At 42.5% G+C, this 11,034-nt stretch overlaps 1 non-coding gene and 1 pseudogene across 1 annotated transcript; both read right to left on the bottom strand.

Annotated features, from left to right (window-relative positions):
* Window positions 1-10,062: 10,062 nt before the first annotated feature.
* LOC130167120 (U4 spliceosomal RNA) lies at window positions 10,063-10,203 on the bottom strand. Its single transcript, XR_008827233.1, has one exon. It is a non-coding gene; the product is annotated as a U4 spliceosomal RNA (small nuclear RNA).
* A 702-nt stretch (window positions 10,204-10,905) lies between these two features.
* Window positions 10,906-11,034, bottom strand: LOC130167128 (U2 spliceosomal RNA; annotated as a pseudogene).

The following is an 11,034-nucleotide window of genomic DNA, read 5'->3' as shown; positions in this document are numbered from 1 at the left end:
AGTTGAGTTTATTCTGTAGGAAATGTAAGAACCTCAGTTCAGCATTTGAATACCACGTGTTCAATGCTATCTAGTAAAGCTGTCAGAATTGCTGCTCCCTTTAACATTAAACACTGTGTGCCGACAGCCCTGTGTAACACAGAGAGCTTATACCTGGCTGTTACTGCCAAGCATTTCAGCCTGAGTAAGAAATAGAGCCTGAGATAGAGCCACAGCGTGCTACCAGCCCTGTGAAACCCACGTTCTGCACCTAGCTGTTACTGCCTTGCATTACAGCCTGAGTCAACTTGAAGAGATAATCTTTGGACTGTTACTGCCTTGCATCTCAGTCATTGCTTTTTGAAACATTTCTTAAGCAGACAGTAAACCTGCACTTGCCTTTACTGTCCTTAATCTTTATGCCCACTAGTGTAGCTGCCCCTCCTCCACAGGAAGCTACCCCCCATAGTGTAGGCCACTGCATTGTTTAGTTAGGCTAGTGTACTGCCAAACTACACTACAAGGTGTCTGCCAGCGCAACACCACAGCCAACTACATTGACTTCTTGTTTTGTGAAAAACTTGTTTAACCTGCCTCCTTCCCAGACACAACAATGGAGAACTCCTGTGTAGAGCAGTTTATTTCTTCCCTAGCACAGAGCCTGAAGCCTGGCTACCTAGAATTTATCAGCAAGTTAAATTCCAGTGAGTGCAGTAAAGAAATAGACTTGCTACTCAGTGACAAAGGTGATGCTCAGACTGCATCCAAAGGCCCATTGTTAAGATGTGTACTGTTGAACTTCCACAGGCAAACCAGCATTTCACTTCAGAGCCAAGCAGCCCTAGAGGAGGAGGTAAAATCGCTTAGAGCTCAAAATGCTTTTCTCCTCCAAGAAGTTAAGGAAGCTAACAAGAAAGCCATGCGCTACTTAGGAGACCTGCATGCAGCAGAGTTAGATCTCTGTTCACACAAGGAAGAATTGTTAAAGGTTAAATCAGAATGCCTTGCTCCACCACGATCGGTCAGTGCTTGTGATTCTGGTTTCTCTGCTTCACACTCTTCCCTTAATGACAGGTTAACTCCGCCTCCACTCAGAGGATGGGACCAATTCCCAACTGACCCTAAGTCCTGGGAAATAAAGTCAGCTCCTCAACCTCCACTGAGAGACCGAGGTTACACCCACCTGACTTCCCATCTTCCTGAAACTGACACTGAAGAGACAGGTAGTTTATCCGGTAGAGGATATTCATGTTCCCATCAGCCACTGATGCATAACACTTTCACCTGTGCTCACCCCTCCAACAGAAGGACCAAAACTTTCCCGGACTGTTCAGCCTCCTCTCTGCACCTCCATGAGAGTGATGACCGCTGTTCAGCTCCTTCCTCTAGTCCAGCTAGCATAGTCTCGCCTTCATCAGTAGGGACCTCACAGTGCCCCCGCCTCGAAGCGCTTGAGTTATTAGCAAAGGACATTGAACATTTTGATCCAGACAGCTCTGATCAACATATTGAAAACTACTTTAGGGAGTTAGATCAAAACTTAATTGATTTGCCCCATGCAACCCAAAGGGAGAAAACTAAACTTGTGTGGAAGACCAGCTCAAAAGCAGTCCACAAGTTTATGCAATCACTGCCTCCCAGTGTCAGAGATGACTACAAAGAGCTCTGTCAAGCACTGACAGAAGAATTCTCTCCTGCTGCAGATGAGATAGAATCTTTGGTTGCAGCTTCTCAAATCAAACACTCCCGCCATGAACATCCCAATGACTTTTACCAACGTTTGAGGCATACATATTTTCAGGGTAGGAACACACCAGGCTTAGAGCAGAACTCCACCTTCAAGTCTTTGTTCCTACGAAACCTCCATCCCTGTGTACGCACTCATGTTACACTGATGACGCATCAAGGTAAGCCCACCATGCAGGAAATAAAGAAAATGACAAAAATGGCTTGGGAAACCATGGTCAATTCCAAGGCAAGGGGGAAAACAACTGAGCCTAGCAACTCAAACACCTTAGCGTCACACAGACATGTAACCTCAAAAGATCACCCTCAGAACAGATCGAAGGGGGGTGATAAAAGGCCACATATGGGTGCTGAGCGTAACCGCCACGCCCACCAAGTGCGTAGAGATAGGCACTCCCACAATAGGAGCAGGAGACGGCCTTACGCAGAAATTCTGGCTCAGACACAGGACCAGACAATGACCACGTCATCTCTGACCACGTTAACTCAGACAGTGACAATGCCTCTGAATGTTCTTCCTTCAGCTACTCAAAGTGCTACAGCTTTGTGCCACAAGTTAAGGAAAACTTAAAGCACCGGCGCTCCAGAGTTCGCCGCACAGAGTACTGACAGTAAGTAGGCTCAGGGTACCCTACACTCTTCCAGATGGACTCAATGGGTTTGTCAGCAGCAGCAGCAGCAAACTAAATTCTGAATCAAATCAGATACAAGTTTAGGACATTGCATATACATGGCACACTCACCCAGACACTCCAAATCTTGTCATTCTAGGTGCGACCCTCTATATCTCACCTTAACAAACTAACATCACTGACTTTCCAGTCCTCACTAACACCATGAGTAACTAGGAAACATGTTAGTTGTTTTACACTATTTCATCATTGTGGTTATTATCTGAACTCTGCTTTGTAACCTGATTGTTCTTGCTTAGCCAAGATAGATAGTGTTGACAAATGCCCGGATGTTACCCGTTGAATGAACTGACAAATGGACTATACATTATGCTCTCAGGATGACACGTCAGGTGGCATCCTGACAACAAAGGGGGGACTGTTGGGACTCAGTCATTCAATAGACCAAATGTTTCTTTGCTCCACTGGACAAAGGAATTCACACCCCACAGTTCCTCACGGTTCACACCTGGGGATGACCCTTCCCCCCCATGGACCCCACTGGCCAGCCAGTGTGGGCCAGCGTGTGACATGTGACCCCCTAAGGTGTCACAAACAAAACCAGTCTTCTAGACCCCTTCTCTCTCTCTTCCCTTCTTGGCTTGCTCTGGAGAGCAGCTCCAGCCCTCTCCTCTCGGTTCTTCAAAGGGCAACAAGGCCCCAGCCCAGGTCAGCTCTGCTACCTGAGAAACTAGCTCTCTCGCCGGCCTGCAACCAGCAGCCTGCAAACACTCTTCTCCTCCACAACAGCGACCTGCTTCGGATTAACTGTGAGTGAACCAAATCCTCTTCAGAATCAGCGGCTACAACACAAGGCCAGCTGATTTTCCAAGCAACAGGAGTCGTAGCAGAGTTAGCATGGAACAGCTAACTCTGTGAGGGGAACAAAGGAGATACCAGCAAGCAACACAGCCAGACAGGACTTTATTCCACCAGGAAACCCCCCAAACTCACTGGATTTTACAAACCACTGGAAAGGACCTCTTTGCTTGTTCCAAGGATCGGGTAACGTTAACGGACTGGGCCTTACCTCTCCCAGCACAGCATAGCACCGCATAGCTAATCAGCAGAAGTCTTAACTTGTTAATGTACTTGTTGATTGATGTCTTGTTGTTGTAATGTTTGCTTAGGTTGTGGTCAGTCATACAGTTAATCGAGTACTCGTATGTTCACACACATAGCAGTACGTCTCAGTCCTAGAACCTGCATGAAGGTAACCTTCCCCCTCTAACCTGGTACCTTTAGATTACATGAGCTAGGCTAACAAAGAAACTCACACCTCCCCTCTCACACACACTAGGTGGTCTCAGCGGCCATTTTAGTAGTTTCTTTGTTTACCGCCATCTTTGTAGTCTTCTTTGTTCAGGTCATGTGGTCACAGTGACCACTTTGAGTCGGCCATCTTGCCTTTGTCTGTGTCCCCACAGACACACACACACATACACATACACACACACACACACACACACACACACCTGTATATGCTAGATTAGACATTGTACTTTACTCTGCTCCATTGTAAATAAATGCCTTTTTAAGTATAACTACTGGTGTGTTTAATGTTGCACAAGCGTGAATATTGCCAACCTCTACTCGGTAGAATTCCAATCCTTCAACTGTAACTTACTATTGATTTGGTAATTTGGTTATAGTTAGTAAGCTAATGATTAATCAGAGTTCCAGAATAATTGTAATAAATTGAGACTAAAACCATATTGGCTATTTTGCCTATTAGTTTAGGCTGGTGCCCCGTGAACTTTAATTCATTTTAAAGATATTATTTAATATTAATATTTTTAATATTAATATTTCCTTAATTTGTGATAGCCAATAAATTGATAAACAACCGAAATCTAACACATTTGGTGTCCAGCTCATGAGGTAGAGTACTGTTAACATAATGGTGCCGCCCGTGTGAGGCCGAGTACTAATGATTTCCAGTTACTAATAGAGCTCAGACCCAACATTGCTGAGTCACCCAGCTCTCTCATACCTGCACGTAGAAATGTGATTCAAACTATAAAACGGAGGAAAACTTCTGCTCTCTCAAAAAGACAGGAACTGTTTTTACATAACATGTAAACTTTTCAAACTGTGAGCACTCAAAGGAGGAGTGCAAATCACTTTTTCATCAAAGTTAGAGTGAAAGTGTCAGTTGGCTAGAGTGCGTGAAGCAGTAAAAAATAACCTTTATTTTTATTTTTAACTTGAGCTCGTGGCCAAACCGTAAAAAGGAGACAAATAATTCTTTCTGAAAATGTAGACATAGTTGTTGGGATTCATAAAATGTAACTTTGACAGGCAGGGTCTGCACAAAATTTAAACGGGGGTGCCGAGTCCGGCAGCAATACCTGTCTCACTCTCATTGACACCTAATGTAATCGTCTTTTTTTTTCAAAAGAATCTCTCTCTGTCTTCGCACTGAGCTTACTCACTCATTTTAAGGAATATCTGAATAAAATAGAGACTGTAGAAACTTCTGGCTTCAGTGTCTGGCACGGTCTTTTCGGTTTTTGAAAAGAAGTAACAGTTTTCTCATAATTTGCAGTTGTTTTGAAGCCATGTAGAAGCCAAATTCTGGGCAGATTTTCACATTGCCATGGCAACGGCAGCTCCTGACCTGTGTGCGTGCCTGCGTGCGCCTAGCAACCAGATAACCAACTCTCCAAGCTCTGCTAGCTTTACATTAGCCGCATGTTAGGTCTTAAATTACATTTAGTTAGGTCTTAAATATGTAAGTCCATTTACTGCTTCCTTCGTTGCTTTTTGTTTTGTTTTGTTAAAAGAATGAATGAAGTTGTGACGGTCTCCGCTGAGACAGAGGAGAGGAGAAGCTACTAGCCCTCTCTCGCTGTCACTTCTAGTCGCGTTGCTCTCCTCCCCAGTAATGTTAAATTTAGCACAGAAAAAAACATAATAGTGGTAATTTAAATAGCGGTTCATGGGATTTATTAACCCTCAGGGGTCCCTCTGTCCTTTTTTGGACATTTTCTTCACTTTTCTTTTTTGATTTGCTGATCATTTTGGCTGAGTTACAGCTGAAGGTATGGATTTCTGCAAGAAAGTGTCTTTTTTGACATATTTTTAAAATCTAATGTCAGTTACTGTTACAGGTCTATTATACACTGGTAACATGTTTTGTACCCTCTGGGGTTCCTCGCGTCCAAAAAAGGACACACAAAGAAAATGCTATAAAATCATCATATATCAATATTTCTTTCTGCTTTTTTGCATAAATCTATTAAACTACTTCAGTTCTGCTCAAACCTACCAAATGTTTATTAGTTTTCAGGATTTTAACCCTTTAAATGCCAGTGTGAAGACATGTTGCCTCTTGTTTTATTAAAAAAAAACAACACAGAACGTGAGATATTTCCACATAATACATGATGGAGGGATGTGATATTGTTTTATATCAGAGTCTTTTATATCAAGACATTTCTCAAAACCAGAATATGATCAGGGTGACTTTTGAACACTGGAAATAAATCATGTACTCATCCCGGCAGTAGCCCCCGTGGCACTCAAAATTTCCCTGGAATTTTCTAGTTCTATATATTTTCTTGTTCTGTTTTCTAAAAATTCTTGTAAATGTGCTTTTACAGGATGTCTTTGTCGAGAAGAACATTTGAGGTTGAAGAAAGGATGAGTTAAATTGATTTGTGGATCTTTAATAGTAGTAAGTTCAGTGGGCATTTTACCATTTAATGACTAGACATATTCAACGCTGTAATGATCATCATCAATGTTTTCTTTGTTAACTTGGAGAAAAACACATAAACTGAAAATTGTGCTTTTTCAAAGGCGAACGGAACTCATTCTGATGTAAAAGCATGTTTTCCTTCATATTCGTTATAATGGCAACTCACCAAATAGATGATTGTACAAACATGACAAACTGACATATTACAGATGAGTGTTTTACTGCATATTCCTCATATTTGAAACATGTACACACGGGAAACATCATACTGAGGCTTTCAAAAAACAGGTGAAGTGAAAGAAGGTGTGAAGGGGGGATGAGTATGTGTGCTCTGTGGTTGAATAAAATTATATTAAAAGTAACAATGTAATTTAAAACCAGGCGAGAGAGCAGTTGCTAAAACCAAGAAGCAGACAGAAACTGAAGGAGCATCCTAGTGATATTTATTCAGCAAATAAGATCAGGAGTAAAATCACAGGATAAAGTCAATAAAAAGGATAAAACTAAAGGCTAATGAAATGAGCTAAAATAGGGGCTAGCTAAAACTAAGGGGATGAAAGTCCAATAAATCAGTTCGAGAGTCTTATCTATGGGGGGAAGGGGGCCGCAGCACGAGTGTCGGATGCTGGCGGGAGCGACTCCGGCTGTCCGTAGAGGAGCGTAGATCCCTCCTGTAGTCGCTCAGCTTCTCCGTCTACTGGCAGCTACCGGCGTCGCAGCCCTCCGACTACGGCTGCTCCTCCTCACTTCTGCTATGGGGAGGGAAGGCGGCAGTCACTGCACTTTTAAACACACACACGCAGTCAAGTGAATCACTCTCGCAGCCAGCAACCGCTACTCACACGGCAGGGCAGAGTCACATTCTGCCCGTTTCTACAGTCAGGCCCTCGTCTTATCACTCGTCAGGTTGCCCTGGCTTCTGTCGGTGGCGAACTGGCGTCGCGTGTCGGTCTGCTGCCGTTGTTCTCTCCTTCTCCCCCTGTTCCTGCTTCCTCGCTCTGCTGCCTGCCAGATCATTTTAAGTCCGCCCATCACACCTAACAGGTGCGGTTAATTAACAGTGGAGGGGAAGTCACCACCGAGTAAAAGGTTTCAACAATAAAAGCACCGCAACACAGCTCACAATAAAAACATGCAACATGCAATAAAATTGACAATTCATGCCACACTCCACACTAAAATCATAAATACATTAACTAAAACATGCTGTGCACTAAGGCCATATAAAAAAACCATAGTCACAATTTACCTGTGTGACAAAGGCATAGAGTGTAATGTAATAATCTTCAAGCTGTGTATGAATCTGAATGAACTGTGAACACTATATTGCACTGAATGGACTGTGGACTTTGTATTGTGCCAAATAGAATGCCGTTAGCACTAGAAACAATCAGATCAACACATTTTCAGTACTAACTGACATAATATTCATATTCGCCATGAGTGCTACTCAAATAGACAGGAGGACACATCCCGAAGTGTGCTGTACTGAAATCACATTTAATGTGAAAGCTCAGTCTGAATGACACAGAGACAGCTTCTGACGATAAACAAAGGACAATCAAGCGCTCAGAGAGTTTAGACAGTAGTACTGTCTAAAAGTATGATGCATTCTCAGGTGTAACTGATAACTTTATGACATGTAAAAATGAAATCCATCATATTCTTCATGAATGCTACTCAAATAGACAGGAAAACTTATCCTGAAATGTTCTGTGTAGAAATCCCACTGAATGTGAATGCTGAGATTTTGGAGACACACAGACAGCTTTAACGAGGGAAAGAGCCGATTTAGGCGCTGGAAACGTGAAAACATCGCTTTTGAACAGTATTGCATTCTCAGGTGTAACTGATAACTTTATGACATGTAAACATGAAATCCATCATATTCTTCATGAATGCTACTCAAATAGACAGGAAAACTTATCCTGAAGTGTTCTGTGTAGAAATCCCACTAAATGTGAATGCTGAGATTTTGGAGACACACAGACAGCTTTAACGAGGGAGAGAGCCGATTTAGGCGCTGGAAACGTGAAAACATCGCTTTTGAACAGTATTGCATTCTCAGGTGTAACTGATAACTTTATGACATGTAAACATGAAATCCATCATATTCTTCATGAATGCTACTAAAATATACAGGAAAACCTATCCTGAAGTCTTCTGTACAGACAGGACAACGAGTGGGAAAAACTCAGTTCTCAGACACAGAGAAAGCTTCTAACGAGGAAATAGAGCCGATCCTGACGCTTAACAGTGCTATTGAACAGTATTGCATTCTCAGGTGTAACTGATAACTTTATGACATGTAAACATGAAATCCATCATATTCTTCATGAATGCTGCTCAAATAGACAGGAAAACTTATCCTGAAGTGTTCTGTGTAGAAATCCCACTAAATGTGAATGCTGAGATTTTGGAGACACACAGACAGCTTTAACGAGGAAAAGAGCCGATTTAGGCGGTGGAAACATTAAAACAGCGCTTTTGAACAGTATTGCATTCTCAGATGTAACTGATAAGTTTATGACATGTAAACATGAAATCCATCATATTCTTCATGAATGCTACTCAAATAGACAGGAAAACTTATCCTGAAGTGTTCTGTGTAGAAATCCCAATAAATGTGAATGCTGAGACACAGACAGCTTTAACGAGGAAAAGAGCCGATTTAGGCGCTGGAAATGTGAAAACAGCGCTGTTGAACAGTATTGCATTCTCAGGTTTAACTGATAACTTTATGACATGTAAACATGAAATCCATCATATTCTTCATGAATGCTACTAAATAGACAGGAAAACCTATCCTGAAGTGTTCTGTACAGACAGGACAACGAGTGGGAAAACCTCAGTTCTCAGACACAGAGAAAGCTTCTAACGAGGAAATAGAGCCGATCCTGACGCTTAACAGCGCTATTGAACAGTATTGCATTCTCAGGTGTAACTGATAACTTTATGACATGTAAACATGAAATCCATCATATTCTTCATGAATGCTACTCAAAAAGACAGGAAAACCTATCCTGAAGTGTTCTGTGTAGAAATCCCAACAAATGTGAATGCTGAGATTTTGGAGACACACGAGGAAAAGAGCCAATTTAGGCGCTGGAAACTTTAAAACAGCGCTTTTGAACAGTATTGCATTCTCAGGTGTAACTGATAACTTTATGACATGTAAACATGTCATAAGATGTCATTTCAAAGATTGACCCCACCGTTTTTCCCCCCTTGTATTGACCTTTGTTAATGTTGAAATCCCAGTTACTTCAGGTGAGTAACAAAAACCAGTTAATGCGACCATCTTCTCAAGCTACGTGAAGCCGGCGCCTTCCCGTCTTTGAGAAGGCGTTGTGTTCTTTGGGGGCTTTTCTTTTGCTCGTAGCATGCCCGTCGACAACACTGTTTGAATGGGTGCAGGGAGAATTGATGAGTCCACTGAGCATCCTATCAGTAGGGAGAGTCCTCTGCTAGACCCCAGAGAAAAAGAAAGCATTATGGATCAGAATGGATAAATTGGTGGACAGTCCACCATCATTTGATTTGCATTCATGGCAAATTGGCGAAACAGAGGGGTAAAACGTATGTAACGTGACCTCTGAATAATGAAAACCATCAATCACTTTCAAACGGAATTAACCTGCGCCTGCTCTTCATTGACCATCTATATATACAGGAAAGAGCAGTCCTCCATATTTTAACGGCCAACACAGCATTCATTTCCCTTTCCCAAGCCTTCTTTTGACATTTAACACGCACCCAATCAGTAGAAAAGAAGTTGACTCATTTACTGATGAACTCCTTGATCTCCCATGAAAGAGAAATGAATTCCACAACAGTGAGGCCACTCTCCCAAGTGGCCTAAAAATGAGGGATGTTTCCCTTCACAGCCACATAAATGGGAACACCAAAGAGCTAAATATCATGCATCAACTAGAGATTTGTCATCAATACAGAGTTGAAGAGTCCCTTCAGAGACCAACAAAAATTGCCACAGCTGACTGTATTTCAAGTCATCCAGGCGGGGTATTGGGTTAAGTTTTCAACTAGCAATAATCACGTCTCAGCAGAACTTCACAGACTATGAAATCGCCCCTGCGAAAGAGTAAAGAGAGCAACTACCAGTTTACAAATGGAGCTGGTGCAACACTGACAACACACGTGGTGCACATCTCATCCCGTGCATTTTTTGTTTACGGCAAACCCCGCCTCTTCAGGGCAACAGCAGTCATGGGCGTATTAGTTCAATGCAGAATACAACTTCCACTTACTTGGGTTTCAAGCGATGACCCAGAGCTGCAATACTTTAGACGCTGCCATGTAACGTTTTGTCTTTTTTGTGTGTGTGTGTGTTATATTGTTTGAACACATTTCCATATCAAATTTTAAGTCAAACCACCAACAATGCTCAAAAATCCAGCTAGACATAGTCACATATATACAGCAATAGAAAAATGTGGTCAGGTTGGGTCCAGATATTTAAAAAGTGACCCTACCGGTCTTCCCATTTATGTTGACCTTTTCAACTTTTTCCAATCCCGGGTGATTAGCCAAAACAGGTTAATCCAAGCAGAATATGAAGCACCCTACAGTTGGTGTCTTCCGACCTTTCAAGAAGAAGTTATTTTGCCAGTACCATGGCCCATCAACAATGCTGTTACGCATTCGGTCATGTCCGTTGAGTGGGTTTGCACGATCGTAATGGGTTCAAAACTGCAGGGGGAGCCGACTTCCTTTCTTCGAGCCAACGACAAAGTTTCAGGTGAAACTCTGTGTTTGTGTCATTGCTTGGTTTTCCACAAGGCGAAAGAAGGTTGCACCGTACCCGGCGGCACTGCAATGCCGGGACGATGCGTGGAGCGAACGGAGCAAGCCCCTTTTTCAGCTCCCAGCTCTAAAAATCACTTTAATATGTTTGTCCTCGTATAGAGGACATAT

Source organism: Seriola aureovittata, chromosome 3, assembly GCF_021018895.1.
Source record: "Seriola aureovittata isolate HTS-2021-v1 ecotype China chromosome 3, ASM2101889v1, whole genome shotgun sequence".
Lineage (NCBI taxonomy): Eukaryota > Metazoa > Chordata > Actinopteri > Carangiformes > Carangidae > Seriola > Seriola aureovittata.
This window is presented reverse-complemented; position numbering and strand designations above follow the sequence as displayed.